Source organism: Eurosta solidaginis, chromosome 3, assembly GCF_040869045.1.
Source record: "Eurosta solidaginis isolate ZX-2024a chromosome 3, ASM4086904v1, whole genome shotgun sequence".
NCBI lineage: Eukaryota > Metazoa > Arthropoda > Insecta > Diptera > Tephritidae > Eurosta > Eurosta solidaginis.
This window is the reverse complement of record NC_090321.1, coordinates 105,566,267-105,587,626: the sequence shown is the minus strand read 5'-3', so window position 1 is coordinate 105,587,626 and position 21,360 is coordinate 105,566,267. Positions and strand designations below refer to the sequence as shown.

General features: G+C 42.7%; 1 long non-coding RNA gene across 1 annotated transcript; it reads left to right on the top strand.

Moving 5' to 3' along the window:
• The first annotated feature begins 13,452 nt into the window (after positions 1–13,452).
• Positions 13,453–17,977, top strand: LOC137246572 (uncharacterized). Its single transcript, XR_010951565.1, has 3 exons — positions 13,453–13,740; positions 13,911–14,139; positions 17,863–17,977. It is a non-coding gene; the product is annotated as an uncharacterized lncRNA (long non-coding RNA).
• Positions 17,978–21,360: the final 3,383 nt, after the last annotated feature.

Genomic DNA, 21,360 nt, shown 5'->3' with positions numbered 1-21,360 from the left:
CTTCCGGCATCATTTCTAGATGGTTTTCGGGATCCGTCCGGGATCCCGTCGGGGTCATTTCAGTACTATTTCGCGATCATTTGAGGTACCTTCCGCCACCATTTCTAGATGGTTTTCGGGATCCGTCCGGGATCCCGTAAGGGTCATTTCGGGACTATTTCGGGATCATTTGGGGTAGCTTCCGGCATCATTTCCGGATAGTTTTTGGGATCCGTGCGGGATTCCGTCGGGGTAATTTTTGGACTTTCCCGAGAATATTATGGGGCCCTTCCAAGATCATTTCTTGATGGATTTCGATATCGTCGTGGATCCCCTAGGGACCCTTCCTGGATATTTTCTGGATGGTTCTTGAGAACCGTCCGGGAGCCCGTCAGGGTAATTTCGGAACTTTTTCGGACTATTTCGGGATCATTTTAGTACCCTTCAGGCATCATTTCTTTGTGGTTCTCTGGATAAGTCTAGAATCGTATCGTTGTCATTTCGGGTTTTTTGGGACTATTCCGGGAATTTTTGGAGAACATTCCGTGGCATTTCTAGATGGTTTTCGGGATCTGTACGCGATAGCATCGGGGTCATTTCGTGGATTTTTCTGAATAATTTCGGGATCATTTGGGGATCCGATCAGGTTATCAGCTCATTTAGTCCTTTTTTTTACTCAATTACAAAAATAAAATGCATTAGACAGAAACATTTTTTTAAACAGATACTTGATAAGCAGGCTAACGTGAATAGCCCATATATTTAATTTTCTCCTTGAGGACGGGGCCGCGGCTAAAGGCTAGTATATTATAAATGGCAAAGTTTGGATGTTTGAATGTTTGGATGTTTGTCCAGACGTTTGTCTTTGTGACTCAATCATGCAAGAATGGCTAGACCGATTTGGATGAAATTTGGTACGCATATAGACACTAGTCTAGAAGGATCTACTAGCTATATTTTTTCGAAAAGGGGGAGGTCCCCACCCCCTAGGAACAGTTATAATTTAATTATTGTATTTTTCGTCTTTGTGACCGAATCACGTCAGAAGGGCTACTCGGATTTTCATGAAATTTGGGACACGGACAATAGTCTACTAGCGAAATTTTTTTCGAACATGGAAAGGGGGTGGGGGTCCCACGACCCCTTCGAACAACTACTTTTTAATAATTTTTACACATTATAACTTTACTTATACTTGCCTTAACCAATATTACAGCCTCAATGGGTCAAATAAGTCGAAGGTTTACAAAGTTAACAGTGACACCCTCCGGCCCCTCCTCCCTCTTCTGTTGTTGTTGTTGTAGCAATGCTCGCCCAACCTAATAGCCGCGACCGATCACAAATTGTCATCAATATCCTCTAACGGGAGTCCAAGGAAACTTGCCGTTTCTACAGGGGTGGACCATAAGGAAAGGGGTGTTAGAGGCGTTGGTGTCATGTGGGGACACATTGCAAGCGGGGCATACATTTTGTATGTAGGGGTTGATTCTGGATAGGTAAGGGTTTAACCTGTTACAGTATCCAGAACGAAGTTGAGCAAGAGTGACACGCGTTTCCCTGGGGAGTATGGGTTCCTCTTCCGCAAGTTCTGGATATTTTTCTTCAAGTACTGGATTCACCGGGCTAAAAAAAAAAAAATAAAAAAATAAAGGTCCGACGCCTGTCTATGGAGTTCACCAAGGACCTGTTTGTGTTTTTTCGCTTCATACGGCTGGGTTCTCAGGTGCCGTATTTCCTCAAAATGCTTACGGAGATGACTCCTTAGGCCCCTAGGCGGTGCTGGTTCGTCAATCAGATGTCTGTTGGGATGCCCAGGTTTCTGGGTATTCAACAGAAACTGTTTGGTCAGCATCTCATTTCTCTCCCTGATGGGGAGTATTCTCGCCTCATTATGCAGATGGTGTTCTGGGGACATAAGAAGACAGCCCGTGGCGATTCTGAGAGCAGTATTTTGGCAGGCCTGTAGTTTCTTCCAGTGGGTAGTTTTTAGGCTTGGCGACCATATGGGTGACGCGTAGCACGTAATCGGCTGGCTAATTGCTTTGTATGTGGTCATGAGCGTTTCTTTATCTTTTCCCCAGGTACTGCCAGCAAGGGATTTGAGGATTTTATTACGGCTCTGAATTCTCGGAACAATTGCGGTTGCGTACGCACCAAAATGTAGATCCTGATCAAACGTCACACCCAAGATTTTGGGGTGTAGGACAGTCGGTAGCGTAGTGCCATCGACGTGGATGTTCAATATGGTCGACATTTGGGGCGTCCATGTTGTAAATAAGGTCGCGGAATATTTAGTCGGTGACAATGCCAGGTTTCGCGAGGCGAAAAAACTGGAGAGATCAGGGAGATAGCCGTTTATTTTATTGCACAGCTCATCGATCTCTGGGCCTGGGCCTGTGGCCATTATTGTGCAGTCATCGGCGTAGGAAACGATTGTGACTCCTTCCGGTGGTGAAGATAGCTTAGATATGTAGAAATTAAACAAAAGTGGGGATAGGACACCACCCTGTGGCACCCCTTGTTTAATTCTCCTTGGTTTTGATGTTTCGTTTCTGAATTGCACCGATGCCTGCCGACCACCCAGATAATTTGCGGTCCACCTTTTAAGACATGGGGGAAGGGTAGACCCTTCCAGGTCTTGCAGTAATGAGCCATGGTTGACCGTATCAAAGGCTTTTGATAGGTCTAGCGCTACGAGTACTGTTCTATGGTGGGGGTATTGATTCAAACCGCAATTTATCTGGGTGCTAATGATATTTAGCGCGGAGGTAGTGCTATAGAGTTTTCTGAAGCCATGCTGATGAGGGGCTAGCTGCAAATGTGCTTGGAAATAAGGGAGCAAAATGCCTTCAAGCGTATTTGCCACTGGCGATAGGAGAGATATCGGACGATATGACTCACCTACGTTAGCTGGTTTTCCAGGCTTTAGTAACGGGACCACCTTGGCCATTTTCCATTTCTCGGGTATGGCAAAGGTGGAGAGAGACAGGTTGAAGACATGCGCTAAATATTTGAAACCCTCTTTCCCTAGGTTTTTAAGCATCGGCATGGCTATGCCGTCTGGGCCCACTGCTTTGGATGGTTTAGCGCGACCAATGGCGTCCTCAACCTCTCTAGCGGTGATGGTGATTGGTGACGCGCTGAATTTGTGTTTATGTGCGTGTCTATTGGCTCTCCGTCTATCTTTGTCGACCGTAGGATGCATTATATATTGTCGGCAGAAAGCGCTCGCGCATTTTTCCGCATCCGACAGCACCTTATCGCCAAAGGCGATGGAAACTTTGTCTTTGTGCTTAGTCGGATTCGATAAGGACTTTACGGTGGACCAAAGTTTACCTACACCGGTAGCGAGGTTACAACCTCTTAGGTGCTCTTCCCATTTCGCCCGCTTGTGTTCGTCCACAAGCAATCTGATGCGTTGGTTTATATCCCTAATTTGGGGGTCGCCTGGATCAAGCTGTCTTATAAGGTCGCGTTCCCTTGCTTAGCTCGCGGCCTCCGCCGGGAAGTGGGGCCGGATTTCGGGAATTCTCCCGGCGGGAATGAAATGTGCCGAGGCGGATTCAATGACCTTACGGAAGGCACGCTCCCCTTGGCGGGCATCAGTCGGGATAGGGAGGGCAGCAAAGCTGCTGTCTGTTGCTGATTTATATTCTTCCCACTTTCCTTTTTTGAAGTTTATGAAAGTGCGTTTTTCGGTGACGATGAAGTCGGCGGTACGCTCGAACGAAATAAGTATGGGCAGGTGGTCGGATGCCAATGTTACCAGTTGACGCAGTTTACGAGTTCTGCGCTCACGATTGAGATATCTGGCGAGCTATGACAGCTTCCTACCATACGTGTGGGGGCGTCTCCGTTTATTGTGCAGAACGTCGTTTCTTCTATTTGATCCGCCAACATCTCACCCCTACTGTCCGCCCGCAAGTTTGAATGCCATAGGTCGTGTTGGGCATTGAAATCGCCTAAGATAATGCGATTGTTGCCAGTGAGTAAGGCCTCGATTTTAGGGCGGTATCCACTGGGGCAACAGGTGACAGGAGGGATGTAGATGTTGATGATTTCTAGATTTGCATCGCCTGACCGGACAGATAGGCCTTGACGGTCGATGCCAGGATCAAATATATGATATTGCACAGAGTGGTGTATAATAAACGCGAGGCCGCCTCAATTTCCGCTCTCGCGGTCCTTCCTGTGGACATTATACCCAGAGCAGGTCTGCAATGCAGATCTTGCTGTGAGTTTAGTCTCTTGAATCGCAGCAATGCGGATGTTGTGCCGCTTCATGAAATCGACTATCTCCGTAATCTTCCCAGTTAGTCCATTACAGTTTAACTGCAGAATTCTGAAGTGCATGAGGGGTGACGCCGCCACTCTAGGGGTAAGTGACGGGTGACTACGCCTAGGTTGTGGAAGGCCAGGACGCAATTGCTGTTGTGGCCTTGGGACTGGGCGCCCTTGGGCAAGCATTGGGGTACCCGGATGATTTGGGTTTGCGACCTGGCAACATGGCGCGGTGAAACCCGTCGAGGGGTTGCCGTCGCGGAGACCAGAACATCTAGGAAAGGGGCACCACCCAAGGCAGGAGCTGCATTGAGCGGGTGTCGCAAACCTATATATTCTGTGCTGGCAGACGGTGCAAACGGAGGTAGGGACTAAGAGTCTGTTTCCCTGACCTGCACGATTGCTGCCAGAAAAGAGGGGGGGGGGGGGGGGGGAGAAGAAGACGGGGCCAGGGGCTGATGCTCAGCATTGCTACCAGCTCTACTACGAAGGTAGTAGTTATGAGTGGTATCAGCTGTTTGAGTTGTTGGCGCCGTGGGGCGCGAGCAGCAGCGGGTACTTGTTGTGGCTTGCTGAGCAGCGAGGCTGCTGGAAGGTAGTGGAGGGGCGCTTAGGCGTAGACTACGGGACGCCCTTGGGCGTGAGCAGCAAGGAGCCACAAAAGATTTATAAAAGTTACGTGGACGTCGGGTTTTGGGATCAAGCCCAGAACAACCTGTCCGATGCAACCATCCCTTGCACGAGACACACGGAACAGAGTATGACCGTCCTAAAAAGATTCTTTTCTGGCAAATGCAGCAAAACCATTTCTCAGGACCGGTGTCAGGAGACGGTCCCCGATTGGGTTCGATACCTTCCCGGAGTAAGAGAATATGTAGCAGTCCTGCTGCAAGGAGCTGCTGGGAGGATGACAATTTGTGGGAGGGACGAAACAAATTAAATGGGGTCACACTGAAATGACAGTCCTTGGTCGGGAAAAATCCCGAGTCGCTCCGGTACATAGAACCGACTGCCTTGGGAAGCGTCCTCCCCCTTCTCTTCTCCTCTGGTGTAAAATCTATAAATTGTTATAACTCAATATAAATTTTCTACAAAATCAATAGCTTTTGGTATCTGACACATACAGATCGAGAACTGAACAATTTTGGAAAAACGATCAGTGGTCCTCTCCTTCTCCTCCCACCATCCGCCCACCTTCATTTGTTTTTATTAGCACGCTTTTATTAGCTTTACCTGTATGTTTCTATGTAACTCTTCATTCGCTCCCAACGCGCCTGCTGCCTTATTAACATGGTTTTATAATTAGCTTCACCTTATTTGTAATTCCGTTAGGGTAATATCGAAACCCTTCCGGGATCATTTCTGGATAATTTTCGGGATCCGTCAGGGATCCCGCCGGAGTCATTTCGGGACTTTTTCGGGACTATTTCGGGATCATTTTGGGACCCTTCCGGGATCATTTCTGTATAGTTTTCGGGATCCGTCCGGGATCCCGTCGGGGTGACTTTGGACATTTTCGGGACTATTCCGGGATCATTTGCGTTCCTTTGAGAGATAAATTCTTGATGGTTTCCGGGATCACTGCGGGACTTTTCCGTAATCATTTCTGGATGGTTTTCGGGATCCGTCCGGGATTCCGTCGGGGACATTTTGGGACTATTTCGGGTTCATTTGGGGTACCTTCCGGTATCATTTCTAGATGGTTTTCGGGATCCGTCCGGGATCCCGTCTTGGTCATTTCGGAAATTTTTCTCTACTAATACGGGATCATTTGGGGACCTTTCGGCAACATTTCTGGATGGTTTTCGGGATCCCGACGGGGTCATTTCGGAATCATTTGGGGTACCTTCCTTCATCATTTCTATATCGTTTTAGGGATCCGTCCGGGATCCCGTCGGGGTCATTTCGGGACATTTCGCGACTAACACGGGATCATTTGGGGACCCTTTAGGCATCATTTCTGGATGGTTCTCGGGATCCGTCCGGGATCCCGACGGGGTAATTTCGGGACTATTTCGGAATCATTTGGTGTACCTTCCTTCATCATTTCTATATGGTTTTGGGGATCCGTCCAAGATCCCGTCGGGGCCATTTCGGGACTTTTCGCGACTAACGCGGGATCATTTGGGGACTCTTTCGGCATCATTTCTGGATGGTTTTCGGGATCCGTCCGGGATCCCCAAGGGGTCATTTCGGGACTATTTCGGAATAATTTGGGGTACCTTCCTTCATAATTTCTATATGGTTTTGGGGATCCGTCCGGGATCCCGTCGGGGTCATTTCAGGAATTTTCGCGACTAACACGGGATCATTTGGGGACCCTTTCGGCATCATTTCTGGATGGTTTTCGGGATCCCGTCAGGGTCATTTCGGGCCTATTAGGTGATCATTTGAGGACCTTTCCAGCATCATTTCTCGATGGTTTTCGGGATCCGTCCGGGATCCCGTCGGGGTCATTTCGGGACTATTTCGGATTCATTTGGGGTACTTTCCTTCATCATTTCTATATAGTTTTGTGGATCCGTCCGGGATCCCGTCGAGGTCATTTCGGGACTTTTCGCGACTAACGCGGGATCATTTGGGGACCCTTTCGGCATCATTTCGGGATGGTTTTCGGGATCCGTCCGGGATCCCGACGGGGTCATTTCGGGACTTTTCGCGACTAATACGGGATCATTTGGGGTCCTTTTCGGCATAATGTCAGGATGGTTCCGGGATCCGCCCGGGATCCCGTCAGGGTCAGTTCGGTACTATTAGGGGATCATTTAGGACCTTTCCGGCATCATATCTGGATGGTTCCCGGTATCCGTCCAGGATCCCGTCGGGGTCATTTCGGTAATTTTTCGGGATCATTTGGGGTCCCTTCCGGCATTATTTCTGGATGGTTTTCGGGATCCCGTAGGGGTAATTTCAAGACTTTTTCGGGATCATTTGGGGTCCCTTCCGGCATCATTTCGGGATCCCTCCGGAATCCCGTCGGGGTCATTTCTCGACTAATACGGGATCATCTGGGGTCCTTTTCGGCATAATGTCAGGATGGTTTCCGGGATCCGCCCGGGATCCCGTCAGGGTCACTTCGGTACTATTAGGGGATCATTTAGGACCTTTCCGGCATCATATCTGGATGGTTCCCGGTATCCGTCCGGGATCCCGTCGGGGTCATTTCGGAAATTTTTCGGGATCATTTGGGGTCCCTTCCGGCATAATTTCTACAACAACAACAACATGATTTTCGGGATTCGTCCGTGCTCCCGTCGCGGTCATTTCAGGACTTTTTCGGGATCATTTGGGGCACCTTCTGGCATCATTTAGAGATGGTTTTGGAGATCCGTCCGGGATTCCGTCGGGGTTATTTCGGGACTTTTTCGGGGCTAATACGGGATCATTTGATCCTTCCGGTATCATTTCTGGATGGATTTCGGAACCCGTACGGGAACCCACCACCGTAATTTTGGGACTTTTCGGGACTATTTCGGAATCATATGGGGACCCTTTAGGGGTCATTTCGTGACTTTTTCAGTTGACGCAGTTTACGAGTTCTGCGCTCACGATTGAGATATCTGGCGAGCTATGACAGCTTCCTACCATACGTGTGGGGCGTCTCCGTTTATTGTGCAGAACGTCGTTTCTTCTATTTGATCCGCCAACATCTCACCCCTACTGTCCGCCCGCAAGTTTGAATGCCATAGGTCGTGATGGGCATTGAAATCGCCTAAGATAATGCGATTGTTGCCAGTGAGTAAGGCCTCGATTTTAGGGCGGTATCCACTGGGGCAACAGGTGACAGGAGGGATGTAGATGTTGATGATTTCTAGATTTGCATCGCCTGACCGGACAGATAGGCCTTGACGGTCGATGCCAGGATCAAATATATGATATTGCACAGAGTGGTGTATAATAAACGCGAGGCCGCCTCAATTTCCGCTCTCGCGGTCCTTCCTGTGGACATTATACCCAGAGCAGGTCTGCAATGCAGATCTTGCTGTGAGTTTAGTCTCTTGAATCGCAGCAATGCGGATGTTGTGCCGCTTCATGAAATCGACTATCTCCGTAATATTCCCAGTTAGTCCATTACAGTTTAACTGCAGAATTCTGAAGTGCATGAGGGGTGACGCCGCCACTCTAGGGGTAAGTGACGGGTGACTACGCCTAGGTTGTGGAAGGCCAGGACGCAATTGCTGTTGTAGCCTTGGGACTGGGCGCCCTTGGGCAAGCATTGGGGTACCCGGATGATTTGGGTTTGCGACCTGGCAACATGGCGCGGTGAAACCCGTCGAGGGGTTGCCGTCGCGGAGACCAGAACATCTAGGAAAGTGGCACCACCCAAGGCAGGAGCTGCATTGAGCGGGTGTCGCAAACCTATATATTCTGTGCTGGCAGACGGTGCAAACGGAGGTAGGGACTAAGAGTCTGTTTCCCTGACCTGCACGATTGCTGCCAGAAAAGAGGGGGGGGGGGGGGGGGGGGAGAAGAAGACGGGGCCAGGGGCTGATGCTCAGCATTGCTACCAGCTCTACTACGAAGGTAGTAGTTATGAGTGGTATCAGCTGTTTGAGTTGTTGGCGCCGTGGGGCGCGAGCAGCAGCGGGTACTTGTTGTGGCTTGCTGAGCAGCGAGGCTGCTGGAAGGTAGTGGAGGGGCGCTTAGGCGTAGACTACGGGACGCCCTTGGGCGTGAGCAGCAAGGAGCCACAAAAGATTTATAAAAGTTACGTGGACGTCGGGTTTTGGGATCAAGCCCAGAACAACCTGTCCGATGCAACCATCCCTTGCACGAGACACACGGAACAGAGTATGACCGTCCTAAAAAGATTCTTTTCTGGCAAATGCAGCAAAACCATTTCTCAGGACCGGTGTCAGGAGACGGACCCCGATTGGGTTCGATACCTTCCCGGAGTAAGAGAATATGTAGCAGTCCTGCTGCAAGGAGCTGCTGGGAGGATGACAATTTGTGGGAGGGACGAAACAAATTAAATGGGGTCACACTGAAATGACAGTCCTTGGTCGGGAAAAATCCCGAGTCGCTCCGGTACATAGAACCGACTGCCTTGGGAAGCGTCCTCCCCCTTCTCTTCTCCTCTGGTGTAAAATCTATAAATTGTTATAACTCAATATAAATTTTCTACAAAATCAATAGCTTTTGGTATCTGACACATACAGATCGAGAACTGAACAATTTCGGAAAAACGATCAGTGGTCCTCTCCTTCTCCTCCCACCATCCGCCCACCTTCATTTGTTTTTATTAGCACGCTTTTATTAGCTTTACCTGTATGTTTCTATGTAACTCTTCATTCGCTCCCAACGCGCCTGCTGCCTTATTAACATGGTTTTATAATTAGCTTCACCTTATTTGTAATTCCGTTAGGGTAATATCGAAACCCTTCCGGGATCATTTCTGGATAATTTTCGGGATCCGTCAGGGATCCCGCCGGAGTCATTTCGGGACTTTTTCGGGACTATTTCGGGATCATTTTGGGACCCTTCCGGGATCATTTCTGTATAGTTTTCGGGATCCGTCCGGGATCCCGTCGGGGTGATTTTGGACATTTTCGGGACTATTCCGGGATCATTTGCGTTCCTTTGAGAGATAAATTCTTGATGGTTTCCGGGATCACTGCGGGACTTTTCCGTAATCATTTCTGGATGGTTTTCGGGATCCGTCCGGGATTCCGTCGGGGACATTTTGGGACTATTTCGGGTTCATTTGGGGTACCTTCCGGTATCATTTCTAGATGGTTTTCGGGATCCGTCCGGGATCCCGTCTTGGTCATTTCGGAAATTTTTCTCTACTAATACGGGATCATTTGGGGACCCTTTCGGCAACATTTCTGGATGGTTTTCGGGATCCCGACGGGGTCATTTCGGAATCATTTGGGGTACCTTCCTTCATCATTTCTATATCGTTTTAGGGATCCGTCCGGGATCCCGTCGGGGTCATTTCGGGACATTTCGCGACTAACACGGGATCATTTGGGGACCCTTTAGGCATCATTTCTGGATGGTTCTCGGGATCCGTCCGGGATCCCGACGGGGTAATTTCGGGACTATTTCGGAATCATTTGGTGTACCTTCCTTCATCATTTCTATATGGTTTTGGGGATCCGTCCAAGACCCCGTCGGGGCCATTTCGGGACTTTTCGCGACTAACGCGGGATAATTTGGGGACTCTTTCGGCATCATTTCTGGATGGTTTTCGGGATCCGTCCGGGATCCCCAAGGGGTCATTTCGGGACTATTTCGGAATAATTTGGGGTACCTTCCTTCATCATTTCTATATGGTTTTGGGGATCCGTCCGGGATCCCGTCGGGGTCATTTCAGGAATTTTCGCGACTAACACGGGATCATTTGGGGACCCTTTCGGCATCATTTCTGGATGGTTTTCGGGATCCCGTCAGGGTCATTTCGGGCCTATTAGGTGATAATTTGAGGACCTTTCCAGCATCATTTCTCGATGGTTTTCGGGATCCGTCCGGGATCCCGTCGGGGTCATTTCGGGACTATTTCGGATTCATTTGGGGTACTTTCCTTCATCATTTCTATATAGTTTTGTGGATCCGTCCGGGATCCCGTCGAGGTCATTTCGGGACTTTTCGCGACTAACGCGGGATCATTTGGGGACCCTTTCGGCATCATTTCGGGATGGTTTTCGGGATCCGTCCGGGATCCCGACGGGGTCATTTCGGGACTTTTCGCGACTAATACGGGATCATTTGGGGTCCTTTTCGGCATAATGTCAGGATGGTTCCGGGATCCGCCCGGGATCCCGTCAGGGTCAGTTCGGTACTATTAGGGGATCATTTAGGACCTTTCCGGCATCATATCTGGATGGTTCCCGGTATCCGTCCAGGATCCCGTCGGGGTCATTTCGGTAATTTTTCGGGATCATTTGGGGTCCCTTCCGGCATTATTTCTGGATGGTTTTCGGGATCCCGTAGGGGTAATTTCAGGACTTTTTCGGGATCATTTGGGGTCCCTTCCGGCATCATTTCGGGATCCGTCCGGAATCCCGTCGGGGTCATTTCTCGACTAACACGGAATCATCTGGGGTCCTTTTCGGCATAATGTCAGGATGGTTTCCGGGATCCGCCCGGGATCCCGTCAGGGTCACTTCGGTACTATTAGGGGATCATTTAGGACCTTTCCGGCATCATATCTGGATGGTTCCCGGTATCCGTCCGGGATCCCGTCGGGGTCATTTCGGGAATTTTTCGGGATCATTTGGGGTCCCTTCCGGCATAATTTCTACAACAACAACAACATGATTTTCGGGATTCGTCCGTGCTCCCGTCGCGGTCATTTCAGGACTTTTTCGGGATCATTTGGGGCACCTTCTGGCATCATTTAGAGATGGTTTTGGAGATCCGTCCGGGATTCCGTCGGGGTTATTTCGGGACTTTTTCGGGGCTAATACGGGATCATTTGATCCTTCCGGTATCATTTCTGGATGGATTTCGGAACCCGTACGGGAACCCACCACCGTAATTTTGGGACTTTTCGGGACTATTTCGGAATCATATGGGGACCCTTTAGGGGTAATTTCGTGACTTTTTCAGTACTATTTTAGGATCATTTGGGGACCCTTCCGACATATTTTCTTGGTGGTTTGCCGGATCCATCAGGGTCATTTCGGGAACATTTTGGGATCATTTGGGGACCCTTCCGAGATCATTTCTGAATCGGTGCGGCATCCCATCCGAACTATATCGGGATCATTTTCGGACCCTTCCGGAATCATTTCTGTATGGTTTTCGCGATCCGTCGTGGATCCATTCGTGGTCACTTCGGAACTTTTTCTTGACTATGTCGGGATAATTTAGAGCTCTTCCTGGATATTTTCTGTATGGGTTTTGAGCTCCGTCCGGGAGCCCGTCAGGGTCATTTCGGAACTTTTTCGGGACTATTTCGGGATCACTTTGGTACCCTTCAGAGATCATTTCTGTGTGGTTCTCTGGATAAGCCTAGAATCGTGTCGTTGGCATTTCGGGTTTTTTGGGACTATTCCGCGAACTTTTAGAGACCCTTCCGGGGCATTTCTGGACGGCTTTCGGGATCCGTCCGCAATAGCGTCGGGGTCACTACGTGGCTTTTTCTGGATAAAATATGGATCATTTGGGGATCCTATCAGGTTATCAGCTCATTTAGTTCTTATTTTACTCAATTACAAAAATAAAATGCATTAGACAGAAAAAAATATTTAACTTGATAAGCAGGCTAACGTGAATAGCACATATATTTCATTTTCTCCTTGCGGACGGGGCCGCGGGTAAAGGCTAGTATGTATTATAACTGGGAAAGTTTGGATGTTTCTGTGTCGACGTTTGCCTTAGTGACTCAATCACGCAAGAACGGCCGGACGGATTTGGATGAAATTTGCACATGGGGGAGGTCTCCGCCCCCTAGGAACAGTTATAATTTAATTATTATATTTTTTCGTCTTTGTGACTGAATCACGCCAGAACAGCCACACGGATTTTGATGAAATTTGGGACAGAGACAATAGTCTACTGGCAAAATGTTTTTCGAACATGGAAAGGGGGGTGTGGGTCGAATAATTACTTTTTAAAAATGTTTACACATAACTTTACGTATACTGACCTTCACCAATATTCCAAACTCAATGGGTCAAATAAGTCTAGGGCTTACAAAGTGAGCAGTGATACCCTCCATCCCCCCCTCTCCCCCTCTGCTGCAACATCTATAAACTGTTATATTTCACGTAAATTTTCTCCTAATTAATAATTTTTGGTATCTGGCTCCCACAGATCGAGATCTAAACAATTTTGGAAAAACGATCGGTAGTGCTCTCCGTCTCCTCCCGCCTTCCTCCCTCCATCAATTGTTTTTATTAGCACGCTTTTATTAGCTTTATCTGTATGTTTGTTTCCAACTCTTCATTCGCTTCAACGCGCCTGCTGCCTTATTAACATGCTTTTATAATTAGCTTCACCTTATTTGTAATCCCGTTAGGATTATATCGAGACCCTCCATGATCATTTCTGGATGGTTTTCGGGATCCGTCCGGGATTCCGTCGGGGTCATTCCGGGACTCTTTCGACATTATTATTATTTCATGAATAGCTCATATATTTCATTTTCTCCTTGCGGACGGGGCCGCTGGTAAAGGCTAGTATTCTCATAAATATAAGTATGTAAACAATTTTATTTTCTTTTTAAGATATAGATTTTTGTACATAAACGTGGGTAGCCCAGGAAGATGCAATGACTCCCAAATATTTGAAAGGTCAAACTTAAAAAGAGAGCTGGAGAGCTGTCCCCATCTAAGCTCGATGACCACTAATTTGGGAAACTATGATGTACCAATAGTTATTTTGGAGATTCGGCCTTTCGGTTTTCCAAATGTCTAATGAAGCCTTATCCATTTAGCCTGGAAAAAAAACATCTCCACAAAAGGCATTCAATTACCAGCATGCCAGATACCGAAGAGTTGTAGAAAATGCTTTTGGATACTACAAAGCAAGGTAATTAAACAAATAAAGAACTTTCCGTTTTTAATAGCAACAAGTTATCGTCCTACTAAGCTAAACTTCAGTAAGGAGGTCGTTGAAGCTACTCTGTAGTAGTAATAAGTCAAACCAAAAATTGTAAATATTAAAAAAATAATGAAGTTTTATAATATTTTCAATTACAGGTTTCGTCGGATTTGAAAGGGCATTGACAACCGAATAGAGAATGCCAATTCAATTATAAAAGCCTGCTGTGTGCTGCACAATTTTTTAATAGCCGAAAATGATCCTTTAAGTCTTTCTTGGCTTACCGAGCAAAATACAAACGAGCAAAGAAGACAACCCATTCCAGAAATTTACACCAAAACTTAGCTCAAGCTGAATTAATAAGAAATGCCTTTAGTCTATATTTCGGTGAGTTGATGCTATTGAATTTTATTTCAAAAAATGTGTTGTTTTTAAAACTACTTACACTCATGGTCATAACAATTGGTACACAATTTTAAATTGGCTCATTCCATTTCAAGACACCCGGTCCGCGCAGGACATGAGTTTTGATTTCTATGAAATTTTAATATGTTGTTCTTTGGTCAAAATAATGAAACACTAGTTTTTTTTTTGCCTCAAAAATTTTTTTTTTCGAATTCATCGGCAAAAGAATTCCATAAAATCCAATCGGTATTTTATTCACCTATATTTTCAACTGTCAATAATTTTGTCAAAAATTAACCGATTCTCATGATTTTTTTCTGTGAAATGTTCGCTATTATATTTAGTTTTATATAACTTTATAAACAATAGCATATAGTTTAAAAAAAATTTGTTTAGTAAAAAATGTATGACTTTTCAAAAATTAATTTCTCAAAAAAGGTATTTTTTTTTTGTTTAAACTTTTTCTATATTGAGTGAACAGTTCATATTTCAATTTGGCTAAATGCCTATTAGCCAAAACTTTATGTTTTCGAGATATGAATTTTTGAATATTAAACATTTTTCCCCCCCTTTATTCATGCAATGCATTACAGCATACAATAACTTTCTCAAAAATTAACCGATTCTCATGATTTTTTCTTCGCAATGTTCGCTATTACTTCTAATTTTTTATAAACTTATAAACAATGGCAAAAAATATAAAAAAAATAATTTTTTAGTATTTAGTAAAATTTATGACTTTTTTCAAAAATTAATAATTCAAAAAAAACAATTATTGTTTCTTGTTTAAACTTTTACTATATCAAGTGAGCAGTTTATATTTTAACTCGGGTAAATATCCATTAGGGAAAACTCGTTATTTTCGAAATATAAATTTTTGAATATTAAAATTTTTTTCGCCATATATTGAGGCAATACATAGCAGCATACAAGGTGATCAATGCCAAATGCTTAAAATTAATTAAAATATCACATTTATTATTGAAAACATTCATTTTTTATTATTTTTATTTGTTATTAGTTTTTGAGGCAAAAAAAAAAACATGTGTTTCATTATTTTGACCAAAGACAACATATTGAAATTTCATCGAAATCAAAAATCATATCCTGCGTGGACCGGGTGTCTTGAAATGGAATGAGGTAATGGTTTTCTTCGAAATAAAATTGAAAACAAAAAAAATTGAAAAAATCAGCAAAATTTTTTACAAAACTGCATACTCCAAAAAATTCTGAGAAAAAAGTAGAAATATTGCTGAAAAATTGGCGAATTTTCACGAGTTTCTCACACATTTTTAAAATATAGAATATAATCATATTTTTTGACAAAATTAGTCAAAAGTTAGAATACATACAGATTTATTGAGGAAAGAACTTGCTCATCTCAATATTTTGTTTACAACAATTATTTCTTCAAACTGGCTCTAGGTCAATAAATTAAACAAGTTGTTGTTGTTTTTGTTCCAATATATTTCGATCTCCAACGGAGATCGTCATCGGGGACTACAATAATAAATAAATAAACACTTTATTTTACACAATTTATCACAGGCAAATTTATATATATGTATGTATAAACATATTAGCATTACTGCAAACATACATACATGAGTTCAGATGTTAGGTGGGCAGCGTCTGTTCGAGATGCTGTTGTTGAACTGATTTTCGCGAGTCAAGTAAGTGGCGGTAGATGTGTGCACACATTTCAGAGTCTTTCTTGTAGTTCAATCTTTTGTTCTCGTCCGTGTCTATTATGTGGAGCATCTCCAAAGTAAAGCGTTTGTTGTAATGCTGTTCTTGCTGTAGTATGCTCACAGCGTCAAAGTCTGGTTTATGTCCGCTCTCCGCACAGTGGGCCGCAAGTGCTGTTTTATGTGTATTGCTTGATTGTAAACATTTGATGTCAGATCGGTGCCCTGCTATTCTTGTTTTTAACTTATTTTTCGTTGTGCCAACATATTCTTTCGCACAAATGTTATCTCCGTCTCCTGCACATGGTATCTTGTATACAATATTGTTTTTCTCCATCGTTTCTAATTTACTTTTCATATTCTTGAAAAATATTTGGTTTGTGTACGCCGGTTTGTGTGCAATTCCGATTCTTTCTTTATCATAAATATTTGAGCATTGTAATCTTTCGGAAAAGCCAGGTATATATATAATAGATTTATATGTGATCGGTTTTTTACCTTCGATTTTTGATTTAGTACCCTTATGATGCGTGTTTATCAACCTACGTATTACCCCGGACGGGAAATCGTTCATCTTGAGAATGTGCTCGATATTAATAAATTATTTATCTAAACATCCGAAAAGTATGATTTTTAATACAGCGAAAAATTTTATCCGGCGAGTTTTAGATACTAGTGATTCAATTTTTCACCCTGAGAATAAAAAACGTATCGAGCACATTCTCAAGATGAACGATTTCCCGTCCGGGGTAATACGTAGGTTGATAAACACGCATCATAAGGGTACTAAATCAAAAATCGAAGGTAAAAAACCGATCACATATAAATCTATTATATATATACCTGGCTTTTCCGAAAGATTACAATGCTCAAATATTTATGATAAAGAAAGAATCGGAATTGCACACAAACCGGCGTACACAAACCAAATATTTTTCAAGAATATGAAAAGTAAATTAGAAACGATGGAGAAAAACAATATTGTATACAAGATACCATGTGCAGGAGACGGAGATAACATTTGTGCGAAAGAATATGTTGGCACAACGAAAAATAAGTTAAAAACAAGAATAGCAGGGCACCGATCTGACATCAAATGTTTACAATCAAGCAATACACATAAAACAGCACTTGCGGCCCACTGTGCGGAGAGCGGACATAAACCAGACTTTGACGCTGTGAGCATACTACAGCAAGAACAGCATTACAACAAACGCTTTACTTTGGAGATGCTCCACATAATAGACACGGACGAGAACAAAAGATTGAACTACAAGAAAGACTCTGAAATGTGTGCACACATCTACCGCCACTTACTTGACTCGCGAAAATCAGTTCAACAGCAGCATCTCGAACAGACGCTGCCCACCTAACATCTGAACTCATGTATGTATGTTTGCAGTAATGCTAATATGTTTATACATACATATATATAAATTTGCCTGTGATAAATTGTGTAAAATAAAGTGTTTATTTATTTATTATTGTAGTCCCCGATGACGATCTCCGTTGGAGATCGAAATATATTGGAACAAAAACAACAACAACTTGTTTAATTTATTGACCTAGAGCCAGTTTGAAGAAATAATTGTTAAATTTAAAGGTCGCCAAAAATCAAAATTTGTTTTGTTTACAACTTTTTTCAAAAACGCCGTTTCAGAATTTGCCGAAAGACCGTTGTATCTCAAAATTCGGGTTTGATAAAAGTTCTATTCAAATAAGTTCTGGGATAAGGCATTTTTGGTTTGGAAAAAAATCGGAGCAAGTTCATTCTTCAATGTTTTGCTGAGATACCATGTATCGATATAAAATACCTGGGATTTATTTAAAAAATCTAAAACTCCATCAGTCAATATCTTTGTATCTTCTTGGAGGCTTTTCATTGCAATAAGTTTCGCACTTTCTAATTCAACAAGTTCTTCGTTGGATTTAGAAAATTGTTCCATGCTTTTCGAAAAGTTATTCTGCATGTCCTCACACACATTGGTTAATCGCTCTAATTGTTTTTTCTTTGCAGACTTCTCCGACGACCTGGAAGAAGTAGCTGATTGTAATGGTGATAGTAGTGACGATGGTAATGGCGATGAAGATCGCGACAATTGGGGTGAAGATACTGTTGGCGGCGAATCATGTGTGTCCGATGCTGACTTCCGAACTGAAAGTTAATATTTGGACATTAGTTGAACGTTACTCTAAGTTACTTGATGTAAATAAACTTCATAAGTACATACCAGAGCTGTTAAGGAATGCAAACCTTGCTTTCTCTTCAGCATTACTATTATTATTGTTATTAATATTATTATTATTCTTATTACTACTATTATTATTATAACTATTTTTATTATTTGTACGAGTTAATCGGGGATTGCCCGTAATGATTTAAATGTATGAAAACATTTATTTCAAGCAATTTTTAATTTTATAATTTATTTAATAATTTGGGAAAAATTTAAACAACGTGACATCAGGACGGACAAGGCGACAGCTGTTTCGATTATACCTTGTAAATCTCTTCAAAGCCATTTCTCCCGAGAGTGGGAATCGAACCCGCACTATTACGATAGTTGAAATGGTTACAAACGCATTCAGCTACGTCATGCCTTAGTTGTTGTAAAGTTTTTCCCAATTGCCTTCTTTTGCATATATTATTCTTATACACATCACATATTTCGCTTATTCCCGACTTTCAACAGTGTTGCTGTAGTACAAATTTTGAGTCTTATTAAACGGCAGTATTGATAGTTATTTCATTATGCAAATATAGCAACCTCGCTATTGTATGTATTCACAGGGTGGCGTGTGATTAAAACGTAGCTAAAAATACTACTATGACTAAACAGCTGATACGGTTTTTGTATGTCAAATGGGTTTAGTAGCTAAGTTGGTGAAACCAAAAAAACAAAAACTTAGCCACAAATCTCGGCTAACTTAAGGCCCCATTACTGATACTTAGCATAGACTTGACTTGGCGTAAACTTGACAACTTAGCCTTGATTATACTCCACTTAGCGCATGCAATCTGGAATCATAATCAATAAATGTCAATTTGTATGACAAAATGTCAAAATGAAATGGAAACAAACAAATGGCATCTCAAAATGTAAACGGAACTTACATAGAAAATCAAAATTCAACAGACTTCTAAGTCAAGTTAAGTGTTGCTAAGTTTTGAGTAACCAGTAACATGCAATGTTCATTTCACAGAACTGTAAGTGACAGTTCTCAAGCCAAGTCAAGTCTATGCTAAGTATCAGTAATGGGGCCTTTAAGTTACAATTAAGTTTTAGCCTAAGTCAAGTTGATGAAATCGGCCCTAAGAGTTTGTGTAGGAATATAAATATATTTAAGTTACGTTCCAACGACGCGTGAACCAGATACGGATAAAAATTTAACATGCAAATGCTCCAACGTTATGATCCTGATATTTATCTGGTTCAGTTTCTGATCCGTATAGAAGTTCTATTCGTTTCGGTTTCTGTAGTAGATTTTTTGACAGATAACCACTTTTGAGTTGGTAGCACTCATGGCTCAACTATACGGTTGGCTCATTTCTACAGCAACAACATACCTTTGTTCAGATTGTCAAAATCAGCGTGTGGTGTTAGACGAATGGAATGGAATGAAAACATAAAACTTAGCAGCTTTTGTGTGTAGTAAGGCAAGGTGCACACGAGGCTACGCGTCACAGACGCTGCAGGCGAAATTTGTACGCTTTGATGCCGAACACACGTATTTGAATGGAAAGCTGCATACGAAGCGTTAGCTGCATGAAAGCGACAAAGCATGAAATTTTCGTGTAGCTAAGCGTACAGCAATGTTGGTCGCTGAGCGTATGTACGCTTGAAAAAAGGAAGAACAAGATGTTTGTTTACATTTTTTTGTATGCAAATTTGTGTAATTAGTTAAAAAATGTTACTTTAGTTAATTAAAGTGCGTGAAAGGTATATTAACAAAGCGAACTAGAAATCACCCTTTTCTCTAGTCCGCGGTGGTTCAAAATTGCCTTTCATAATTTACAAAGGCACGGGGATGCAAACAACATTTAATACCTATTTTCCTTTGGTTTCGGGGACGGATATAGCTGATGAAATTAAATTTTTTATTTTTTTCAATAATTGTTTGCTTTTTGTAGCGACGCTCGAAAGTAGCTTCGTGTGCATATCTTGAGGCGTAGGGAAATTGTAGCTATACGAAATATCTTGTATGCGTCTATGACGCGTAGCCTCGTGTGCACCTTGCCTAAGATAATGCTGTCAATCTGTTGGTTTAATTTTGAGTTTGCCATCTCCTTTTGACACCTACTCCAGGGAAAAAAATAAAATCAGCTGAAGAGATGAGCCAACCCTATATTTGAGCCGTGGTAGCACTCAAATAAATATGTGTACATAAGTGTATACATAAAAGATTTCGCCATATTTAAAAACAAAAACACGGAAAGAGTAAACCACTTGAAGGAAATGTAAGGAAAATAAATAGTTTCTTTACGTGCGAATCTTATCGCTTATTTTTTGCTTGAGTATGCATACTAACCAACCATCAAAGAAGGAGAACAAAAGAAACAAGGCGATTACAATTTCGGCAAACAATTATTTTTGTTGAATGAAGAAAAGATTGATAGGAGGATTATACCAACATTATGAGTCTCAGCGATCAAAGGTAACACTAGTCAACAAGAGGAATTACTTTGAAGTCTAACTATTTACTTTCGATGTATTATGGCCCCCTAAGTACAAAAACACCCAAAATTTTAAATTCTATGGATACGATTTTTTTTTTCCTTTTTCTAAAATCACGAATTTTCACAAAGGTCTTTCCATTTATTTTATCATATCTTGGAAATTACTTATCTAAATTTGTTGAGAGAAACACCATTGGATTCACCGCAAAATTGTCTTCAAGTCTTGATAAGAAAATTTTTTTATATGATCGACGATTGTGGAGTTATTCACATAAAAATAAAAAAAAAAAATTTTTTTTTTGCAAAATCTAACATTTTTTTATTTTTCAAAAATTCATAAAAAGTCGAAGGTTTTAAAAACTTACCAATTCGTAAAAATACATGAATAAATGTTGATTTTATTGACAATAAAGTGAAAATACCCAATTTAGCGAACATTTTGCATATCAAGCCTATTATAGTTTTTTACAAACAAATTATTTAGGTATGACATTTTGCGCAACTTTGTCTTTTTAAAGCTTACTACGGGCCATAGTACAGGTCTACAAGTAGGATATGTAGCAGCACGCACATACACAGCCACGCTCACCTGATAAAATGCTTGTTCTTGTTCGTTTTTTTGTGGATGCTATTTGGCACTGTTGTACTTCTTAGGTCCAAGAAAAGTGTTGTAGCTGCTAACGAAAACTGCGTAAAATTTTTATCGTAAAATTACAAAGAAATGCCCTTATTTACTTTCAAACGAGCACTTAATTACATCCCTTTTTAAAATCCATATGTTTTGGACAATTTTAATTAATAAATTGTGATACGTTATTAACGGGGACGATTGCTAAA